Below are 22,493 nucleotides of genomic sequence, written 5' to 3'. Positions count from 1 at the left end.
TGCCTCCCCTGAGTAATTCACTGGTGTGTAGGACAGATGTTCTCAGGCTGCACCTTCCCTGAGTGACTCCATGGTTTACAGAAGAGAAGTTCTTAGTCTGCACCTCCCTTGCATGCCTCTCCATTGTACAGTCCAGCAGTACTCATGCTATGCCTCTCCTGAGTGAATCCATGGTGTATATAACAGCAGTTTCAGGCTGCACCTACTCTAAAATAATCCATGTTGTGGAGAACAGCAGCTCTCAGGTTGTTCCTGCATTGAGTTTCTCCATGGTGTGCAGAACAGCAGTTCTCAGGATTTACCTTCTGTGAGTGACTCCATGGTGTTTACAACAATAGCTTTCAGGCTGCCTTGCCCTGAGTGCCTCCACAGTGTACAGAATTGCAGTTCTTAGGCTGTGCCAGATATAGGTAACTCCATACTGTGTAAGACAGTAGTACTCACCTTGTGCCTGTCCAGAGTTCCTGAATGGTGTGTAGAACATGCATTTTCAGGCTCTGCCTCCCCTGAGTGACTCCATGGTGTGTAGGACAGGTGTTCTTAGGCTGCGCCTTCCCTGAGTGACTCCATAGTGTACAGAAGAGCAGTTCTCAGGCTACACCTCCCTGAGTGACTCTGTTTTTAAGCCCAGCAGTACTCAGGCTGTGTCTGTCTGAGTAAATCCATGGTGTTTAGAACAGCAGTTTTCAGGTTGCACTTCCACTAAGGTAATCCATGATGTGGAGAACACCAGCTCTCATGCTGCGCCTGCCTTGAATGCCTCCATGGTGTGTAGAACAGCACTTCTTAGGCTTTGCTCCCCTGAGTGACATCATGGTTTACATAACTGCAGTTCTCTGGCTGTGCCTGCCCTGACTGACTTTATGGTGTATAGAACAGCAGTTCTCAGGATCCACATGCCCTGAATGACTTCATAGTATGTAGAATAGGAGTATTCACACTGTGCCTGTCTTGAGTGGCTCCATCCTTTGTAAGGCAGCATGTGGCAGGCTGTCTCCACTGAGTGACTTCATGTGGTATGGAAGGGTCCTGAGTAAATCCATGGTGTCTATAAAGAGTTCTCAGGCTGTGCCTGTGCTAAATGCCTCTGTCATGCAGAACCACAGCTCTATGACTGAACCTCCCATGAGTTACTTCTTGATATGTACCACAACAGTTCTAAATCTGCACCTCCCTTTACTGACATCATTATGTGCAGAACAGCAGTTGTCAGGCTGTGTCTGCACTGAGTGAGTTAATTGTGTACAGAACAGCAATTTTCAGTTGGTTCCTTGCCCTCAATGACTCCCTGGTGTGTATCACAGCAGTTTGCTCGCTGTACTTGCCCTGAGGGACTGCATAGTGTGTAGAATAGCACATCTATGTCTGGGCCTGCCTTGAGTAATTCCATGGTGTACAGTGCAGCAGTTTTCAGGCTGTGCCTGCTCTGACTCCCTGCTGAGTAGAAGAGCAGATCTCAGGTTGTTGCAACCCTTAGAAACTCCATAATGTTTAGAATATCTTTTCTTAGGCTGCTCCTGGCCAGAAGAGGACATGGTAGAACAACAATTCTCAGGCTGCACCTACCCTGAGTGACTCCATGGTGTGTAGAAAAGCTGTTCTTAGGATGCATTTGACCTGATAATCTCCATGGTGTGTTGAAAACCTGTTCTCAGGATGCATTTGACTGATATCTCCATGACATTCAGAACAGCAGTTATCAGACTGTGCTTTTCTCTGAGTGACTCCATGGTGTTTAGAATAGAACTTCTTAGACTGTGCCTGCCTTGAGTTACTCTATTGTGTATAGAACAGCAGTTCTCAGGCTATGCCTACCTTGAGTGACGCCATAGTGTAGGACAGCAATAATAAGGCTGTGTTGGTGCTGAGTGACTCCTAGGTAGGTAGAAGAACAGTTCTCAGGCTATACCTCCCCAGACAACAGTTCTGAAGCTATGCCTCCTGTTAGTGACTCCATGGTGTACAGAATTGCAGTTCTCAGGCTTTGACTTCCTTAGTGAAAAATCTGCTGTTAGCTTAACTGGTTTTCTCCTATATGTAATCTGCTTCCTTTCTCTCATGGCTATGAGTTCAGCTTGTTGGTTGGTGGTATTGGGTGGGAGAGGTTTTGCCTCTGTGATGGATGAGAGGGAAATGACAGCATACCCCACTACTTTAACCCCCTCATGTATAAAGAAGCTACCACCTGAGAACCACACGAGATATGAAGCGGGCAGGGGTCCCTCAGAAATGGTGGTAGGGCAGGTTAAAATCATCATGGGCTGCTGCTAGGGCTCTGAGGCATGGGGGTCAGCCCTTGATGGTGGGGTCGAGCTGTTTGGATAGGTAGGTCACTGGTGCAAATGTGGGGCCATATTGCTGACCCAGAACACCCAGACTTTGTCCCTGTTTCTCATGTACATAGAAGGTGAAGGGTCAAGAGAGGTTGGGGAGATGAAGGACAAGTGCCCAAAGGAGGGCCTTTTTAAAGGGCTTCCCTACCGCTGAGAGTTGGGATTCATCTTGGGGGCCCTTGGCCAGATTATATAGAAATCCAGGCCTGAAGTACTCAGCCAAACCCAAGAAGGAGAGTCATCTTTGGTCTTTGGTGTAGGTATAGACATAATAAGCTGTTTTCTGTCTACTGTAATGGGCTTTTTCCCTTGAGAGATAGAGAACCCTAGATACATGCTTTTTGGGCCTTTTGTGGAGAGGCCCACTATCCCTTTAAGGCCAAGAAATTAAGTAGGAGCACTCTGTCATCTGTTGAGCGCCCTTTGGATGGGCTAGAAGAATTTGTTTGCAAGAGGTGCAGAGAGAAGGATTGGATTGGAGCAAGAAGAAAGCCTGGAAGAGACCTCTTAGAATGGAGGGATCCAGGGACCCAAAAAGGGGCCATCTGCTTTGGTTGTCTAAGGGATAAATGGTCCAGGCCTGGGTGCTATATTTGATCCAAGAGGGATTGTAGGGAAGATTCAACTAGCAGAGAAGACACATTACCCATGTAAGGAGGAGGGAAGAGGACGCAGAGAAGGAGGAAACTGATTTATTGGCAAAAGGAGCATCCCCGCTAGAGCCAAAAATCAGGAGTGCCTAAGTGGCAAGTTCAAGCTGCAGAGATTGGTCGTCACCGAATCCTGACAGTCGAAGCTCTCGTCCTGGATGGAGACAGAACCATGGGAGACCTTGGCCAAGGCTTTTCAAGACCCCTCCTGGAGAGGCCGGATACTCCCAGGGCCTGAAAGAAGCGAGAGGAAGGAGAGGGTAAGTGTCTCTCTAGTGGCCAAGTCTTAAGGTGAGAGGACTAGAACTTTTGAATCTGCCCAAGGAAGGAGTCCCTGAGGGCTACCATAGCCTTAAAGGCTGTGGTGGGGTGCTTTCCTCCCCACAGGTGGGCAAAGAGATTTGCTGGATGATAAAGGCTATGGTGGGGTGCTTTCATCCCTGCAGGTGGGCAAAGAGATTTGCCGGATGATAATCAACATATTACAAGAGGGAGGATTTGGGGCACTGTGGGTGAAAAGATTGGAGGTTGGAGGCCAAGGTTTGTCCAAAGAGGTGTGGACTATCTAGAGATCCCTGAGGAAGGACAGTCCAGGTTAAAGGCAAAAAGATATCCTTTAAATCTATGACCGAGAAATGGATGGCAGTGTGGGGGATCTGAGACAGCAGAGTGTATGGGTTGGGAACCAAAGGATGCATGGGCCTAACGGAGGTGTTGATGAGTTGTAGGTAGGACCCGTTGGGCTTTTTTACCGCTACCCCTTGCTAAGAAGGTCCTGAATAATAGGTTATAGGCCCAGAAGAGCTTTTGTGGTCAGGGGGTATTGAGCCTGATTTGGGAAGGTGTTAGGATCTTTGAGATAAATGTTAACTGGTGGGCAGTTAACATACAATCAAGTCAACCAGGTTAGTATGGTATTTCATGTCAGCCTCACAAGTGGAATAGAAATATGGGATCAGAAATTAGTAAAAAACAAACCGAAAGAGGGTTAAGTAAATTGTTAGAGGAAGGAGGCTTCCCAGTAAAATCAAGAGCAGTCAGGGCATACGTTGATACAATACAAAAATGTAGCCCAGGGCTTTTTAAGGAGGAGTTGTTGAATATATCACAATGGAACCATCATGGTGAAGATTTTAAAAGAATAGAAAAGAAAAGCCCAGGAACTCTGCCAGTTGGCACATTGACATTGTGAGTGTTGGTATCTTGTTTGCTTAGTCCAAAGCCTTCAGTTCAGACAAAGATAGAGGAAGGAGAAGACATATTGATTCAAGTAGAAGAGGAAGTCTCTCAAGTTAGTCAGAAAGAGGAAAAGATTCAAGTAAAAGAGAAGATCTTTCGAGCTAGTCAGACAGAGGAAGGAAGTTTAGAGCAGAAAAAGCCATCAGGGGAAAAGTTACAACAGGAGACTGCTACTAACACCTTTCTATCACCAGAGGGCGTAAGTGTCCAACCAACAGCACCACCTCTATAGGAGACTGCTACTAACACCTTTCTATCACTAGAGGGCATAAGTGTCCAACCAACAGCGCCACCTCCATATGCTGGGAGGCCCCCAACCCCCGCAGTTGATAGTTGGGATCCTGAGACAGGATCTCAATTATTAACATGCCCTGTATTTGAGGTAGGAGGGCAGCAAATTCACCATGTTTTAGATTTCAAAACAGTGAAGCAGCTAAAAGAGGCTGTAACAACCTATGGTCCTCAAGCACCCTTCACTGTAAGCATGGTCAAATCCATTAACAACTTGAACATGACGCTAGCAGATTGGGCTAATATGTTTAAAGCTGTGCTAAATGGAGGTCAATACCTGTTATGGAAGGATGCCAATGAGGAATTTTGCAAGGAGACGGCTAGGTGAAATGCAGCAGCTGGTTATCCTCAGAGAAATCTGGATATGTTGTTAGGAAAGGGACTTTATGAGGATCAGCAGCAACAAATTGCATATGATCCTGGTGTATATGCACAAATTGCTGTAGAGGTGGTTAGGGCATGGAAGACTTTACAAGGACATGGAGGTTTACAAGGTCAGTTACCTAAGGTAATACAAGGAGCTAATGAACCTTATGCTGAATTTGTAGATAGGCTTATTCAAACAGCTACCAGAGTTTTGGGGAATACAGAACAAGCAATGCCATTACTAAAACAACTGGCTTGGGCTGGGGATGTGGCTCAAGAGGTAGCACGCTCGCCTGGCATGCATGTGGCCCGGGTTCGATCCTCAGCACCACATACCAACAAAGATGTTGTGTCCGCCAATAACTAAAAAATAAATATTAAAATTTAAAAAAAAATAAAATAAAATAAAACAACTGGCTTATGAGCAAGTGAATTGTTGGTGCAGAGAAGTCATTAGACCATGGAAACATGAAGATTTAAACACATATATTAAATTATGTAGAGACATTAATGAACAAGAGCAAGTCATAACAGCTGCAGTAAAACAGGCTTTAGACGCCAGGCCAAGAACATGCTACAACTGTGAACAAACAGGACATTTTAAAAGGAATTGCCTCATAGAAGGAGGGTTTAATAAAACTAGGTATCAAAGGAGTAGAATACCAGGTATTTGCCCACGATGCCATAGAGGGAGACATTGGGCTAATGAATGCCGCAGTCTCGCTGGGCACAATTCAGGAGCCACTTGTCAAAATAAACGAACTTTATTTTTAGAACCACACACGCCAAACAAAACAGCTCCTCAGTAAAAACCTTCAGAGCCCAACTGCCACCACTGGCTTCCCACAAGCCTCTCCACCTCCCCCACTCCTCCTGCTCTTGAGGCCGATTGGCTGGGTCACATGGGAGGAGCCAAAAAAGCCCCAGTCCCCCAATGAGCATCTCCGTGGTCTGAAAGGGTAGGGGAAACAGCCCAATGAGCATCACCACAGAGGAGCCAATCAATTGGCAGCTAGAAGTTGCTGGGGCTGCTGTGAGCCAATCATCAGCTGGCAGCTGGAAGTTTGCTGGGGCCCCTTCAGCTGTGGCTCTCAACAAGCCTCACAAGTGGAGCATAATGGCCAATCTTCTGCCAAAAGGGCCAGAAAAGATGAGCAGGCAGATTATGGGGCCTGACTGATGCCAGGAGTCCGTATGTTGATTGTTGTATTGAGTTTAGAGAGAATATCTCGGCCAAGCAAAGGAACTGGACACTGGGGCATAACTAGGAACATCTGAGAGAATGAGAAGTTGTCTATGGAACAGAGTAATAGAGGAGTCCTTTTTAGATAGATGGTCTTTCCTCCTACCCCGACAATATGAGCAATTTGTTGTTATTAAGATGTTTACAGTTTAGTCTCAATGTACAGAGATGTTGGATTCAATTATTATCAAAAAAATCAGTAATTTTGTAAAAAGGTTTAAAGTTTCTGATGCTGGACAATAAACTGGGGGTGGGGTGTAGGATGATATGCTGAGGATGTAGGATGTGAGGATATAGAGTTAATATATCTTAGGAAATGTGAAAGAGAAATCTAATGAAGAGGGTAGTATCAAGAGAATAGACAGGAAGTAATTTAGGGTAGACAAGTATGTGGGAAGACAGTAGAGACATAAAACAAACATGCATATGTATTAAGAAAAATACAGGATGTTAACATTGTAAAACTTAGAGGGGAAAAGAAAAATGAAAAAAGAAAAAAAGGGCATATACAACACCTCTATATTATATTATTTAGATGATTCAGTCCTCAAAATCCTATTTCATGCAAAGTTCTTGGTTTTACATATATTGGGTATAAGAGGGCCAGAGGGTAGAGGGGTAGAAGAGAAAGAGAAAAAAAATACTTGAAAGAATAAACCAGGGTTGTAGCTAGTTTTAGAGATCCATATCTTTTCTGTTTCTCTTCTCATCTAATAGGTGGGGTTGTCTGTTTTAAGCTCTGCCCTCTGGATGGTGTAGGTAACCAGGGTGGAAAGACTGGTCCCGGTGTAGAGTATCTGGAAGTGGGGAGTGCCACCCACCAGTCCCTGCAGAGAGATTGCACTTCATGGGTCTCTTTTTAGGATCACTCATCTGACTTGATTGCCTGGTTTTATCTCCCTCTGTTGCCTGGAGACCAGTTCCTGGTCTCTCTCTTAGGCTCCAAACTTTAGTCTCATCTCCCTCTCACTTATCAGTTACCAACTGTGGGACTTCTCACACCAAGACTCACACCAGGTGGGCAGTGGCCTGGTCGCACTGCACACCTGCCCAACTGAGAGTTGTTTTTTTTTTTTAAACACAATTACTTTATTGATTTCTTACAATCAAATACTGCCAACCAGCATTACTTCCACTTATGCATCATTAAAATCAAAGGATCATTCCTTAGTATTTTTAAGTGATGCATTATATAACAAAGTTAGAACTTAAAATGCACCCTGATTGATTATGTAAACTGCTAATATTTAAAAAAAATCATAAATAATAATTTGGTTCTTTTCTTCATAAAATGGAAATTTAAATATTTCTCCTGATAGTCTTGAGGTCAGCATTATGTTATTAGTGCAAAATGTGGGTATTATAGTTTCATCTAGAAAAATGTGTATCCTATACACCTTACTTAAACAAACAAAATGTGCATAAGAAAATGCATACAGTCAATGCATGATAGAAAGCATGTTTCAAATATATGACAGGCCCTCAGGCCACCATATTATTTAGGTTTTACATTATCATTTATGGCATTATAGATTAATTATACATAACACACTTTTATACATTTTAACACTGAAGAAAATTAATTGGTGCTTGAGAAAATTATTCTAGGTAGCCATTTGGTTTGCATCAGGAGAAAGTGAACTTCCAAGAGTTTACTGTCTGCCAGGTGGGAACCATTAGCTCTAGTGGGTAGATCAGCTACTCAATATATTTCACAGTGACTGATTCTCACATCCTGGCAATGCTGCTCCTGCCAATCAGCCAGATGGTAAATCACATCTGGAATTACCCTTGTATGTGGTTTTCTCTTTTTTATTTTTTTCTTCTTTTCTGGATTAACTGTGTTGCTGTATTTCTTCTGATCTCTCCAGAAGCATTCCATTTCAATTATTCATAATTCCTTTCAGAAAATCCTCAGACAGCTCCATAAGTGGAAGTTGTGAAGATGGAAAATCCAAGGGAGGAAGATTGGGTATTGGAATATCCTTGGCTTTCCCAGTATTTGCTGAAAATTTGTGCCAGGTTGAAAAAGCTGTAGCAGTATCTGAATGTAGTGGCAAGCTCCATAATGCTGACTTTTTTATACAATCAGCATCCACATCTAGCTCCTTTATCTACTGGACCTTTTAAAAGTCTTGCTTTTTCAGCTTTTAGTGCTTTATTTTCTTTCCTTAATCTTTCATTCTCAGCCACAAGGAACTCCACATGCCTTTTCAAATCTGCAATTTTGGTTGCCTGGTTCTCAATAATTGTTTTATCATCCTTAGGGGCTTTGCTTCCAATACATGGCTGTGTTGGCTCACTCTTTTGCTGAAGTAAACATAATAGTGTTTCTGAATTTCTGTCAAAGACTCCATGAATTTCAGGAAGCTGTTTCTCTGTACAAGGGCTGTAGTTCCGGGAAAGAAGGGGACTCTGACCCTCTGCATCCTCAGCAGAGGGTTTGTGAGATGCCTGAAGTTGGGTAGCTACATCCTTGTCTGTGTTCTGAGCTTTTGATCGTTCTTCACACTTTGCCCTTTTCCACTTCTCCTGAATGAGGAGGGACTGTTTCATGTGGCTATTCCTTTTCAATTCCAGTGATAAATGAGCCTGCTCAGACTTGGTCAGCTTCATAGCATCAGAAAGATATGCCGCAGCCTTCTTGTGACAAGAAATAGCCTCTTCATATTTCCCTGCAGCTAATAAAAGGTCTGCTCGTCTGCTCTGCTGATAAGCCAGGTTGAGAGGTGCTTCCATTAATTCCAAAGACCCCAGCACGAGCAGCGCCGTCGCCAGTGCAGTAGAGGGAAGTAGAAAAAGAGCGCGAGGAAGCCTCGGAGACAGCCGCCCCTCAGCGAGCCCAGAGAGATTGTGGTAGGCGCAAAAGATGAGAGTTGTTTTTGTGTTGGGTGGTCACTGTGCTGAGTTATCACCACTGGGGATGGGGGAGTGGTTTGGATACCTTATACATGGACAGATGGAGATTCAATCTACTGTACTCAGGCTGCGCATGTCCTGAATGATTCCATACTGTCCAACAGAGCAGTTCTCAGGATGCAGCTGCCCTGAATGTCTCCGTAGTGATTAGAATAGCAGCTATCAGGCTGAGCATAACCTGTGTGATTTCATGGTGTACAGAACAAAAGTGTTCAGGCTGCATGCCGAAGTCTGGCTTGGCACAAATCAGGAGCCACTTGTCAAAAAGAAACTAACTTTATTTTTAGAACTACAAACGCCAAACAAAACAGCTCCAGGGAAAAACCCTCAGAGCCCAACTGCCACCACCAGCTTCCACAAGCCTCTCTCCCCCACACCAGCCTCTCAACCTCCCACAATCCTCCTGCTCTTGAGGCCGATTGGCTGGGTTGCATGGGCAGAGCCAAAGAAGTCACCCAATGAGCAGCTCCGTGGAGGAGCCAATCAGCTAGATGTTGCTGGGGCCGCTGTGAGCCAATCATCAGCTGGCAGTCTGAAGGGCAGGGAAACAGCCCAATGAACATCACCGCAGAGGAGCCAATCAGCTAAATGTTGCTGGGGCCACTGTGAGCCAATCATCAGCCGGCAACTGGAAGTTTGCTGGCAGCTGGATCATCAGCCGGCAGCTGGAAGTTTGCTGGGGCCCCTTTGGCTGTGGCTCTCAACATCTCCCCCTCTCTGTTTAAACAACAAGCATGTGGCTTATGGACCGTGCCTGCCTTAGGTTGTCCAATACTACATATGGTCCTTACCCGTCTTCGGATGAGCTGACCTCAGGGCGTCAGCCTCCTGTCTTAGGTTGGTACCATTGTAATTGGATCTTACCCGTCATTGACTACCGGTCCAGTATACAGCCACACCTGTGGAGAGGTCTCAGCGGGGGGGGGGGTGAGGTTCTTTGCCTCACCTCTGTTGACCCCCAAATTTTAGCTGAATGATCATGACAAGCAGAAGGGAGGAAGATATACCAAGTCAATTGACGGCTCCTTTTGGGAAAATTGTACCACCGATGATATCATCAGCAAAAATACCCCAACACTACCACAAGTCGCTGCACCAACAGATAGTTCACAATGCATACAAGTGACACATAGTTCTGTAAGCAGTTCAGTGCAAGTTCTGTAAGCAGTTCAGTGATGGCTATTGCAGAAACTGTAGATTAGTTTTATCTTTGGCTTCACCGGCACAGGGATGAAGATAGGAATTCTGGCAATAATGACTAAAGAAAAAATTAGGTAACATTCCAGAAGACACTAAAAGAAAACAATTTTCTTAACAATTTATATTATCTTCATCGGCACTGGGATGAAGATAGAAATTCTGGCAATAATGGCTAAAGAAAAAAATTAGGTAACATTCCAGAAGACACTAAAAGAAAACAATTTTCTTAACAATTTATATTATCTTCATCTGAAGATAGAAATTCTGGCAATAATGGCTAAAGAAAAAATTAGGTAACATTCCAGAAGGCACTAAAAAAAAACAATTTTCTTAACAATTTACATTATAGTGAAGAGAATTATTAAATATAATGAAAACGAAAGGTGAGAGTAAACAAACAGATCTGTTAACCTCCTTTTTTGTTTACATATTAAAACAATTCTTAACAGTTATTTACCCAATTTAAATTAAACCATTTATTTTTTTTTTATGTCCCCACATTTTTTATTTCATTATATATTTTGATTTTGTAGACCCTTTGGTTCTACTTAATAATTTACAATATAATGTTTGTTATACTTATTGAATTATATGGTAGATAGCATGTGTCATGGTCTCCCAGAACCCTCTGCAACCCAGTAATTTTTTTTTTTTTATTGTTGGTCGTTCAAAACCTTACACAGTTCTTAATACATCATATTTCACAGTTTGATTCAAGCGGGTTATGAACTCCCAACTTTACCCCGTATACAGATTGCTGTATCACATCAGTTACCCTTCCATTGATTGACATATTGCCTTTCTAGTGTCTGATGTATTCTGCTGTCAGTCCTATTCTCTACTATCCCCCCTCCCCTCCCATCCCCTCCCCTTTTCTCTCTACCCCTTCTACTGTAAATCATTTCTTCCATTTGTATTATCTTGTCTTACCCCTCCATTACATATTTCTTGATATATCATATTTCACATTTTGATTCAAGTGGGTTATGCACTCCCATATTGCCCCTTATACAGATTGCAGATTCACATCAGTTTCACTTCCATTGCTTTACATATTGCCATCCTAGTGTCTGTTGTATTCTGCTGCCTTTCCTATCCTCTACTATCCCCCCTCCCCTCCCCTCCCCTCCCCTCTTCTCTCTCTACCCCCTCTACTGCAATTCATTCCTCCCCCTTGTATTATTTTTCCCTTTCCCCTCACTTCCTCTTGTATGTAATTTTGTATAAACCTGAGGGTCTCGTTCCATTTCCATGCTATTTCCCTTCTCTCTCCCTTTCCCTCCCACCTCTCAACCCTGTTTAATGATGGTCTTCTTCTTGTGCTCTTCTTCCCTAGTCTGTTCTTAATTACTCTCCTTATATCAAAGAAGACATTTGGCATTTGTTTTTTAGGGCTTGGCTAGCTTCGCTTAGCATAATCTGCTCTAATGCCATCCATTTCCCTCCAAATTCTATGATTTTGTCATTTCTTAATGCAGAGTAATACTCCATTGTGTATAAATGCCACATTTTTTTTATCCATTCGTCTATTGAAGGGCATCTAGGTTGGTTCCACAGTCTTCCTATTGTGAATTGTGCTGCTATGAACATCGATGTAGCAGTGTCCCTGTAGCATGCTCTTTTTAGGTCTTTAGGGAATAGACCCAGAAGGGGGATAGCTGGGTCAAATGGTGGTTCCATTCCCAGCTTTCCAAGAAATCTCCATACTGCTTTCCAAATTGGCTGCACCAATTTGCAGTCCCACCAACAATGTACAAGTGTACCCTTTTCCCCACATCCTCGCCAGCACTTATTGTTGTTTGACTTCGTAATGGCTGCCAATCTTACTGGAGTGAGATGGTATCTTAGGGTGGTTTTGATTTGCATTTCTCTGACTGCTAGAGATGGTGAGCATTTTTTCATGTACTTGTTGATTGATTGTATGTCCTCCTCTGAGAAGTGTCTGTTCAAGTCCTTGGCCCATTTGTTGATGGGATTATTTGTTATCTTATTGTCTAATTTTCTGAGTTCTTTATATACTCTGGATATTAGGGCTCTATCTGAAGTGTGAGGAGTAAAGATTTGTTCCCATGATGTAGGCTCCCTATTTACCTCTCTTATTGTTTCTTTTGCTGAGAAAAAACTTTTTAGTTTGAGTAAGTCCCATTTGTTGATTCTAGATGTTAACTCTTGTGCTATGGGTGTCCTATTGAGGAATTTGGAGCCCGACCCCACAGCATGTAGGTCATAGCCAACTTTCTCTTCTATCAGATGCCGTGTCTCTGATTTGATATCAAGCTCCTTGATCCATTTTGAGTTAACTTTTGTGCATGGCGAGAGAAAGGGATTCAATTTCATTTTGTTGCATATGGATTTCCAATTTTCCCAGCACCATTTGTTGAAGATGCTATCCTTCCTCCATTGCATGCTTTTAGCCCCTTTATCAAATATAAGAAAGTTGTAGTTTTGTGGGTTGGTTTCTGTGTCCTCTATTCTGTACCATTGGTCCACCCGCCTGTTTTGGTACCAGTACCATGCTGTTTTTGTTACTATTGCTCTGTAGTATAGTTTGAAATCTGGAATCGTTATACCACCTGATTCACCTTTCCTGCTTAGTATTGTTTTTGCAATTCTGGGTCTTTTATTCTTCCATATGAATTTCATGATTGCTTTCTCCATTTCTACAAGAAATGCCGTTGGGATTTTGATTGGCATTGCATTAAACCTATAGAGAACTTTTGGTAATATCGCCATTTTGATGATGTTAGTTCTGCCTATCCATGAACAGGGTATATTTTTCCATCTTCTAAGGTCTTCTTCAATTTCTCTCTTTAGGGTTCTGAAGTTTTCATTGTATAAGTCTTTCACCTCTTTTGTTAGGTTGATTCCCAAGTATTTTATTCTTTTTGAGGATATTGTGAACGGGGTGGTTGTCCTCGTGTCCATTTCAGAGGATTTGTCGCTGATATACAGGAATGCCTTTGATTTATGCGTGTTGATTTTATAACCTGCCACTTTGCTGAATTCATTTATTAGCTCTAACAGTTTCTTTGTAGACCATATTGGGTCTGCTAGGTATAGAATCATGTCATCTGCAAATAGTGATAACTTAAGTTCTTCTTTTCCTATTTTTATGCCTTTAATTTCTTTCGTCTGTCTAATTGCTCTGGCCAGTGTTTCGAGAACTATGTTGAACAGGAGTGGTGAGAGAGGGCATCCCTGTCTTGTTCCAGATTTTAGAGGGAATGCCTTCAATTTTTCTCCATTCAGAATGATGCTAGCCTGAGGCTTAGCATAAATTGCTTTTACAATGTTGAGGTATGTTCCTGTTATCCCTAGTTTTTCGAGAGTTTTGAACATAAACGGATGCTGTACTTTGTCGAATGCTTTTTCTGCATCTATCGAGATGATCATATGGTTCTTATTTTTAAGTCTATTGATGTGGTGAATAACATTTATTGATTTCCGTATATTGAACCACCCTTGCATACCAGGGATGAATCCTACTTGATCATGGTGCACAATTTTTTTGATATGTTTTTGTATCCGATTTGCCAGAATTTTATTGAGGATTTTTGCATCTAGGTTCATTAGAGATATTGGTCTGTAGTTTTCTTTCTTTGAAGTGTCTTTGTCTGGTTTCGGAATCAGGGTGATGTTGGCCTCGTAGAATGAATTTGGAAGTTCTCCCTCTTTTTCTATTTCCTGAAATAGCTTGAAAAGTATTGGTATTAATTCCTCTTTAAAGGTTTTGTAAAACTCTGCTGTAAACCCATCAGGTCCTGGGCTTTTCTTAGATGGTAATCTTTTGATGGTTTCTTCTATTTCCTCAATTGATATTGGTCTGTTTAGGTTGTCTATATCCTCCTGACTCAATCTGGGCAGATTATATGACTTAAGAAATTTATCGATGCCTTCACCATCTTCTATTTTATTGGAGTATAAGGATTCAAAATAATTTCTGATTATCTTCTGTATTTCTGAAGTGTCTGTCGTGATCTTGCCTTTTTCATTCCTTATGCTAGTAATTTGAGTTCTCTCTCTTCTTCTCTTCGCTAGCATGGCTAAGGGTCTGTCAATTTTATTTATCTTTTCGAAGAACCAACTTTTCGTTTTGTCAATTTTTTCAATTGTTTCTTTTGTTTCGATTTCATTAATTTCAGTTCTGATTTTAATTATTTCTTGCCTTCTACTTCTTTTGCTGTTGTTTTGCTCTTCTTTTTCTAGAATTTTGAGATGAAGTATGAGATCATTTATTTGTTGGTTTTTTCTTTTTTTAAGGAATGAACTCCAAGCAATGAATTTTCCTCTTAGAACTGCTTTCAATGTGTCCCATAGATTCCGATATGTTGTGTCTGTGTTTTCATTAAACTCTAAGAATTTTTTAATTTCCTCCTTGATGTCTTCTAAAACCCATTGATCATTCAGTAACCTATTGTTCATTCTCCAAGTGATGCATGCTTTTTCCTTGCTTCTTTTATGGTTGATTTTTAGTTTCATTCCATTATGATCAGATAAGATGCATGGTATTATCTCCGCTCCTTTATATTGTCTAAGCGTTGCCCTGTGACATAATATATGATCTATTTTTGAGAAGGATCCATGTGCTGCTGAGAAAAAAGTGTAGCTGCTTGATGTTGGGTGGTATATTCTATATATGTCAATTAAGTCTAGGTTGTTAATTGTGTTATTGAGTTCTATAGTTTCCTTATTCAACTTTTGTTTGGAAGATCTGTCCAGTGGTGAGAGAGGTGTGTTGAAGTCTCCCATGATTATTGTATGGTGGTCTATTAGACTCTTGAACTTGAGAAGAGTTTGCTTGATGAACGCAGCAGCACCGTTGTTTGGGGCATATATATTTATGATTGTTATGTCTTGTTGGTGTATGGTTCCCTTGAGCAGTATGTAGTGTCCTTCTTTATCCCTTTTGATTAACTTTGGTTTGAAATCTATTTTATTTGATATGAGTATGGACACTCCTGCTTGTTTCCACAGTCCATATGAGTGATATGATTTTTCCCAACCTTTCACCTTCAGTCTATGTATATCCTTTCCTATCAAATGCGTCTCCTGTAGGCAGCATATTGTTGGATCTTGTTTTGTGATCCATTCAACTAGCCTGTGTCTCTTAATTGGTGAGTTTAAGCCATTAACATTTAGGGTTATTATTGAGATATGGTTTGTTCTTCCAGCCATATTTGTTTATTAATGCTGTTAAACCTGATTTGTTTTTCTCTTTGATTTTTCCCCCCCTTTACTGTCCTACCTCCCACTGTTGGTTTTCATTGTTGTTTTCCATTTCCTCTTCCTGTAGTGTTTTGCCAAGGATTTTTTGAAGAGATGGTTTTCTAGCTGCAAATTCTTTTAACTTTTGTTTATCATGGAATGTTTTAATTTCATCTTCCATCCTGAAGCTTAATTTCGCTGGATACACGATTCTTGGTTGGAACCCATTTTCTTTTAGCGTTTGAAATATGTTATTCCAGGATCTTCTAGCTTTTAGAGTCTGTGTTGAGAGATCAGCTGTTATCCTGATTGGTTTACCCCTAAATGTAATCTGCTTCCTTTCTCTTGTAGCTTTTAAAATTCTCTCCTTATTCTGTATGTTGGACATCTTCATTATAATGTGTCTAGGTGTGGATCTCTTATGATTTTGCACATTCGGCGTCCTGTAGGCTTCTAGGATTTGGGGTTCTGTCTCATTCTTCAAGTCTGGGAAGTTTTCTCATATTATTTTACTGAATAAGTTGTCTATTCCTTTGGTTTGGAGCTCTGTGCCTTCCTGTATCCCAATGACTCTTAAGTTTGGTCTTTTGATATTATCCCATATTTCTTGGATGTTCTGCTCATGGTTTCTTAGCAGACTTGCTGAGCTGTCTATGCTCTTTTCAAGTTGAAATACTCTGTCTTCATTGTCTGATGTTCTATCTTCTAAGTGATCCACTCTGCTGGGTAGTTTTCTCAATTGAGTTTTTAAGTTGGTTTATTGCTTCCTGCATTTCTAGGATTTGTATTTGTTTGTTTTTTATTTCCTCTATCTCCCTGTGAAATTGATCTTTTACTTCCTGGATTTGTTTATGAAGTTCCTTGTCAATGTGATCTTTCATTGTCTGATTTTGCTGTCTCATGTCTTCCTTGAGACTCCAGATCATCTGAAGCATGTATATCCTGACCTCTCTGTCTGACATTCCATCTGTTGCAGCTATTACCTCTTCTAGAGTTGAGTTGACCTGCATTGCCTGTGGTCCTTTCTTTCCTTGTCTTTTCATACTGCTGGTGTTTCTTTCTGCTTGGTGAAGCTGTTGTGTTTTTGAGATTTTCCCTCTATTTATTTCTATTGCTCTTGTATAGTTGAAAAGTCTCCCTTGCAGGACAGATGGTGGCTGTGATCCTCCACCAATTGGTGCGATCTGTCTACCACGCTGGCGGGCCCTAGGTCTGCTCTGCTGGCCGGTCGAAGGTCCGCCTACCCAGCAGGCGCGAGGGGCACCTCTGTCTCTCCGTAGGTTGCTGGGCCTAACCTCCCGATGGGTCCCCGGTATGCCTACCTTGCAGGCACTGGGGGTGGCGCTGGCTCCGGCCCGCAACAAGCCGCTGGGCCTGATCTGCCGCTGGTCGCAGTCCCGCCTACCTTGCAGGCACTGGGGGAGGGGACGGGCCTGCCCCACAGAAGGCCGCTGGTGGGTCACAGGACCCCGTTCCCTGCAGGCGCGTGTGTCAGCTCTGTCTCTTCGCAGATTGCTGGGCCTGACCTGCCTGTGGGTCGCCGGTTCTCCTACTTTGCAGGCACTGGGGGTGAGGCCGGCTCCGGCCCGCAACCAGCCGCTGGGCCTGATCTGCCGCTGGTCGCAGTCCCGCCTACCTTGCAGGCACTGGGGGAGGGGACTGTCCTGCCCCTCAGCAGGCCACTAAGCCTGATCTGCTAGAGGTGACAGTCCCGACTACCTTGCAGGCTCTGGGGGAGGGGACGGGCCTGCCCCACAGAAGGCCGCTGGTGGGTCGCAGGACCCCGTTCCCTGCAGGCGCGTGTGTCAGCTCTGTCTGTCCGCAGATTGCTGGGCCTGGCCTGCCCGTAGGTCGCCGGTTCTCCTACCTTGCAGGCACTGGGGGTGGGGCCGGCTCTGGCCCCAACCAGCCGCTGGGCCTGCTCTGCCGGTGGTCACAGTCCCTCCTACCTTGCAGGCACTGGGGGAGGGGACGGGCCTGCCCCACAGAAGGCCGCTGGTGGGTCGCAGGACCCTGTTCCCTGCAGGCGCGTGTGTCAGCTCTGTCTCTTCGCAGATTGCTGGGCCTGACCTGCCTGTGGGTCGCCGGTTCTCCTACTTTGCAGGCACTGGGGGTGGGGCCGGCTCCGGCCCGCAACCAGCCGCTGGGCCTGATCTGCCGCTGGTCGTAGTCCTGCCTACCTTGCAGGCGCTGGGGGAGGGGACTAAATTAAACCATTTAAATCACGTGAATAAAAAAAAAATATTTGGATCCATCTTTTCATGAGCGCTCATCATATATGATATATGGAAATACGTACATTGGACATACGTACATTCAAACATATAACACAAAACACAAGTGTGCACACATAATATAATACATACAACACATAACATAATAGTAAAGGCCTTATAACTTTTTACAGGTAAAATCTCTATTGCAATGTTTAAAAACTCTATAGTCAAAAAAAAATAGAACTGATCAGCAAAACATTAACCTAGGTCTGTATGAGCTCAAAAAAATAAAATAGAACTTCATGATATGGGAAAGGGCAATAATAAAATAGATATTGAAAAAAGCATCCTGGTTCTGTCGCAGATGTAAGGATAGCCAAATTGGAGTTTTGGATATCAGCTATTATGGATTTGAGCTAAATCATCTTCTTTTTGGTCTGTAGAAATCGCTTTAGTTAATCTCTCTGGAATCCAAATCGGCTGCTGTTCTCCCTGTGGAAACACAAAAACAGACCCCCGACTCCAGACAATCACTGGGTCAGGATTTTAGTTAATCTCTCCGGAATCCAAATCAGCTGCTGTTCTCCCTGTGGAAACACACAAACAGGCCCCCGACTCCAGACAATCACTGGGTCAGAACCTTGGTTAATCTCTCTGGAATCCAAATCGGCTGCTGTTCTGGGTCAGAACCTTGGTTAATCTCTCTGGAATCCAAATCGGCTGCTGTTCTTCCTGTGGAAACACACAAACAGACCCCCGACTCCAGACAATTACTGGGTCAGGACCTTTCCATTGTCCTGTTAGAATATCTTTCCAAAGTACCTTGGGCTTATGTACATTTTTTGGACACATATGCCTTTCTGCAGCACTAAGTCCTGATGAATCCAAATTTAAAAAGTTTAGAGTAAAAAGGGTTATTTTAAGTTTATCTTTGGGGAATATATACCCCTTCCCAATTCCATCTTTTTGCTTTAATAGGTACATTTTAATAGTTTGATGAGCTCTTTCAACTATGCCTTGTCCCTGTGGATTGTATGGGATTCCTGTTATATGAGTAATGCCAAATGATGAGCAAAATTGTTTAAAAGAAGTAGACGTATAACCAGGGGCATTATCTGTTTTTAACTGTTTTGGAATGCCCACAGTGGCAAAATTTTGTAAGCAATGAGCTATAACATCTTTAGTTTTTTCACCGGCATGAAGGGAGCCCATCAAAAATCCAGAAGAAGTATCAACTGTAACATGCAAATATTTTAATTTTCCAAATTCTGGCAAGTGTGTGACGTCCATCTGCCAAATATGGTTAGGCATCAATCCTCTAGGATTGACTCCAAGATTAACTTGTGGTAAAAAGGTCACACAATTTTGACATTGTTTTATTATTTGTCTAGCTTGTTCCTTAGTTATTTTAAAACACTTTTGTAAAGTATTAGCATTGGCATGGAATCTTTCATGAAAATTTATAGCTTCTTCTAGTACAGAGAAAATATGTATGTCACGTGTAGTTTTATCTGCTAAATCATTGCCCAAACTAAGGGCTCCAGGCAATCCTGTATGTGCCCTGATATGTCCTATAAAGAATGGATCTTTTCTGTCCCAGATTAAACTTTGTATAGTGGAAAACAAAGAGAAAACAGTAGAAGAAGGGGAAATCCTACCAGCATCTTCAAGGGATACTATAGCATTAACTATATACTGGCTATCAGAAAATAAATTAAATACAGAATCTTTAAACATCACAAAAGTTTGTAATACTGCATTAAGCTCTACCTTTTGAGCTGATTGTTTGGGTACTAAAAATGTAAAAGTTTGATCAGGTGTAACTATTGCTGCTGTACCATTATTTGACCCATCAGTGAATATATTTGGAGCATTCATGATAGGTGTTTTTCTTGTCATTTTTGGAAAAATTACAGGATGCAATGACCAAAAAGACAATAAAGGATTAGATGGTAAGTGGTTATCAAATGAAACATTAGATTTGCACATTATTATTGCCCAAGTATTTAACTCATTAGCTAATTCATCAATTTGATTCATAGTATATGGAGTAATAATTTTATGGGGAGAAATTCCAAACACTGCCTTTGCTGTTTTTATTCCTTTGAGTATTAATTGTCCTACAGCCTCAGGATACCTAGTAAGAATAGTGTTAGGAGAATAAGATAAATGTATCCATAATAATGGACCTTCTTGCCAAAATACTCCTGTAGGAATATTTTTTGTTGGTAGTACAATAAATAATAAAGGCAAACTTATATCAATTCTATCCAAATGCATATTTTCCATATATGTTTCAATGATTTTTAATGCCTTTCTTGCTTCAGGCGTTAACATTCGGGGTGAATTTGGATCTGATGGACCTTTTAGGATATCAAATAAAGGTCCTAATTCTCCTGTTGGAATACCTAGATAAGGCCTTATCCAATTTATGTCTCCTAATAACTTTTGAAAGTCATTAAGTGATTTGAGTTGATCTACTCGTATTTGAATTTTTGGTGGACGGACCATGGTTGAGGATAATAGAACTCCTAAATAATTAATTGGAAAATTTAATTGTACTTTATCTATTGCTATCTCTAGATTATAATTTTTTAATAAGTTTGTAAGTGTGGCATAACATTCTAGCAATGTGTTTTTAGCTTTGTGTGCTAATAATACATCATCCATATAATGAAATATTTGTAGTTCAGGATTTTGATTTCTAAGTGGCTGGATTACTTTGTTAACATAAATTTGACACATAGTTGGGCTGTTAGCCATCCCTTGAGGGAGTACTTTCCATTCATATCTCTGATCAGGACCTTCATGATTTAGTGTAGGGATAGTAAATGCAAAACGTGGACTATCCTCAGGATGAATTGGAATTGAAAAAAAACAATCTTTAATATCTATAACTAAAACATACCAAGTTTTTGGCAAAGCAGACAATTGAGGAATCCCTGATTGAGCAGGTCCCATAATGACCATTTCATTGTTAATGGCTCTTAAATCTTGCAGTAATCTCCATTTACCAGATTTTTTTTGATGACAAAAATGGGAGTATTATGGGGAGATACAGAAGGTTGTATATGTCCTTCCGCTAATTGTTGTTTGACCAGATCATGGGCTACTTGTGTCTTTTCTTTAGTCAAGGGCCACTGAGGAACCCATACTGGTCTTTCTGATTTCCATGTAATTTTTATTGTCTCAGTGGCCCTTTGTGAAAATCCAACCCATGTCTGTCTGTTCCTTGATCTATTTGTATTGGTGCTGCTATACATTGTTCTTGTCTTTCTAATCTTTTTCCTTTCCTAAAACCTTGTCTAGCCATAATAGTGGGTGCATTTTGATTGATATTATTTGTTAATGTCAAACCTAATTGATCTAAGACATCTCGTCCCCATAAATTTACGGGAAGATGATCCAATACATATGGCTGTATAGTTCCTTCACATCCTTCAGGATCCTTCCAATCTAATAGCATTGCACTTCTATCGGGATTAGTCGCCACTCCTAGGCCTCGAAGCGATTGAGTGGCTTGTTGTAATGGCCAATGTTTTGGCCATTCTTGACGAGAGATGATGCTAAGGTCTGCACCTGTATCCAGTAGCCCATTAAATTCATGTCCTTGAATATTTAGTTTTAGCATGGGGCGAGAATCTAAATTTAAAGAAAGCATAGCCCAATCTACACCTGTGGAGCCTAATCCCTTGGAACCTCTTTCTACAGCATGATTGGAAAATTTATCATGTAGGCTTGGTATTATTAGTAACTGTGCTATTCTATCTCCTGGTGAAATTACTGATATACCCTTTGGAGAACTGGCTATAATTTTTATTTCACCTTCATAATCGGAATCAATTACCCCAGGACTTATCAAAAGTCCTTTTAGAGTAGAAGAGCTGCGTCCCAATAATAAGCCTACTGTTCCTTTGGGAAGAGGTCCTTTTACCCCTGTGGGAATGATTTGAACTCCCATCTCTGGAGTTAGTACTGATTTGGTGGAGGCGCAGATGTCCAACCCTGCGCTCCCTCTGGTTTGTCTGATGAGGGATCTGATGTGCTGGGCACTACCTTGATGGGGTTGCTGGGGTTGCTGGGTTCCTCCAGTGCTCCGTATATTTGTGGTTTGGGGCCCCGGAGCATTGGGGCCCCCTGTCCATTTTTTGGCAACGGAGCCCGATGCCTTTGTCCACGATATTGTGGATAAACACCTTGTCCTTGTTCGTTTTTTGATAATGGAGTACCCTCTATGGTGGTTTGAGGATGGCATTCATTAGCCCAATGTCTCCCTCTACGGCATCGTGGGCAAATACCCAGTATTCTACTTGTTTGATACCTAGTTTTGTTAAACCCTCCTCCTATGGGGCAATTCCTTTTAAAATGTCCTGTTTGTTGACAATTGTAGCATGTTCTTGGCCTGGCATCTAAAGCCTGTTTTACTGCAGCTGCCACAATTTGCCCTTGTTCATTAATGTCTCTGGCATCTAAAACCTGTTTTACTGCAGCTGCCACAATTTGCCCTTGTTCATTAATGTCTCTGGCATCTAAAGCTTGTTTTACTGCAGCTGCCACAATTTGCCCTTGTTCATTAATGTCTCTACATAATTTAATATATGTGTTTAAATCTTCCTGTTTCCATGGTCTAATGATATCTCTACACCAACGATTCGCTTGGTCATAAGCCAGTTGTTTTATTAATGGCATTGCTTGTTCTGTATTCCCAAAAACTCTGGTAGCTGTTTGAATAAGCCTATCTACAAATTCAGCATAAGGTTCATTAGCTCCTTGTATTATCTTAGATAATTGACCTTGTAAACCTCCATGTCCTTGTGAAGTCTTCCATGCC

The 22,493-nt window shown here is 41.9% G+C and overlaps 1 pseudogene; it reads right to left on the bottom strand.

Moving 5' to 3' along the window:
* Positions 1 to 7,990: 7,990 nt before the first annotated feature.
* On the bottom strand, positions 7,991 to 8,884 carry LOC144371041 (nuclear receptor-binding factor 2 pseudogene; annotated as a pseudogene).
* Between the last annotated feature and the right edge of the window lie 13,609 nt (positions 8,885 to 22,493).

Source organism: Ictidomys tridecemlineatus, chromosome 15 (genome assembly GCF_052094955.1).
Source record: "Ictidomys tridecemlineatus isolate mIctTri1 chromosome 15, mIctTri1.hap1, whole genome shotgun sequence".
NCBI classification, from domain to species: domain Eukaryota; kingdom Metazoa; phylum Chordata; class Mammalia; order Rodentia; family Sciuridae; genus Ictidomys; species Ictidomys tridecemlineatus.
This window is presented reverse-complemented; position numbering and strand designations above follow the sequence as displayed.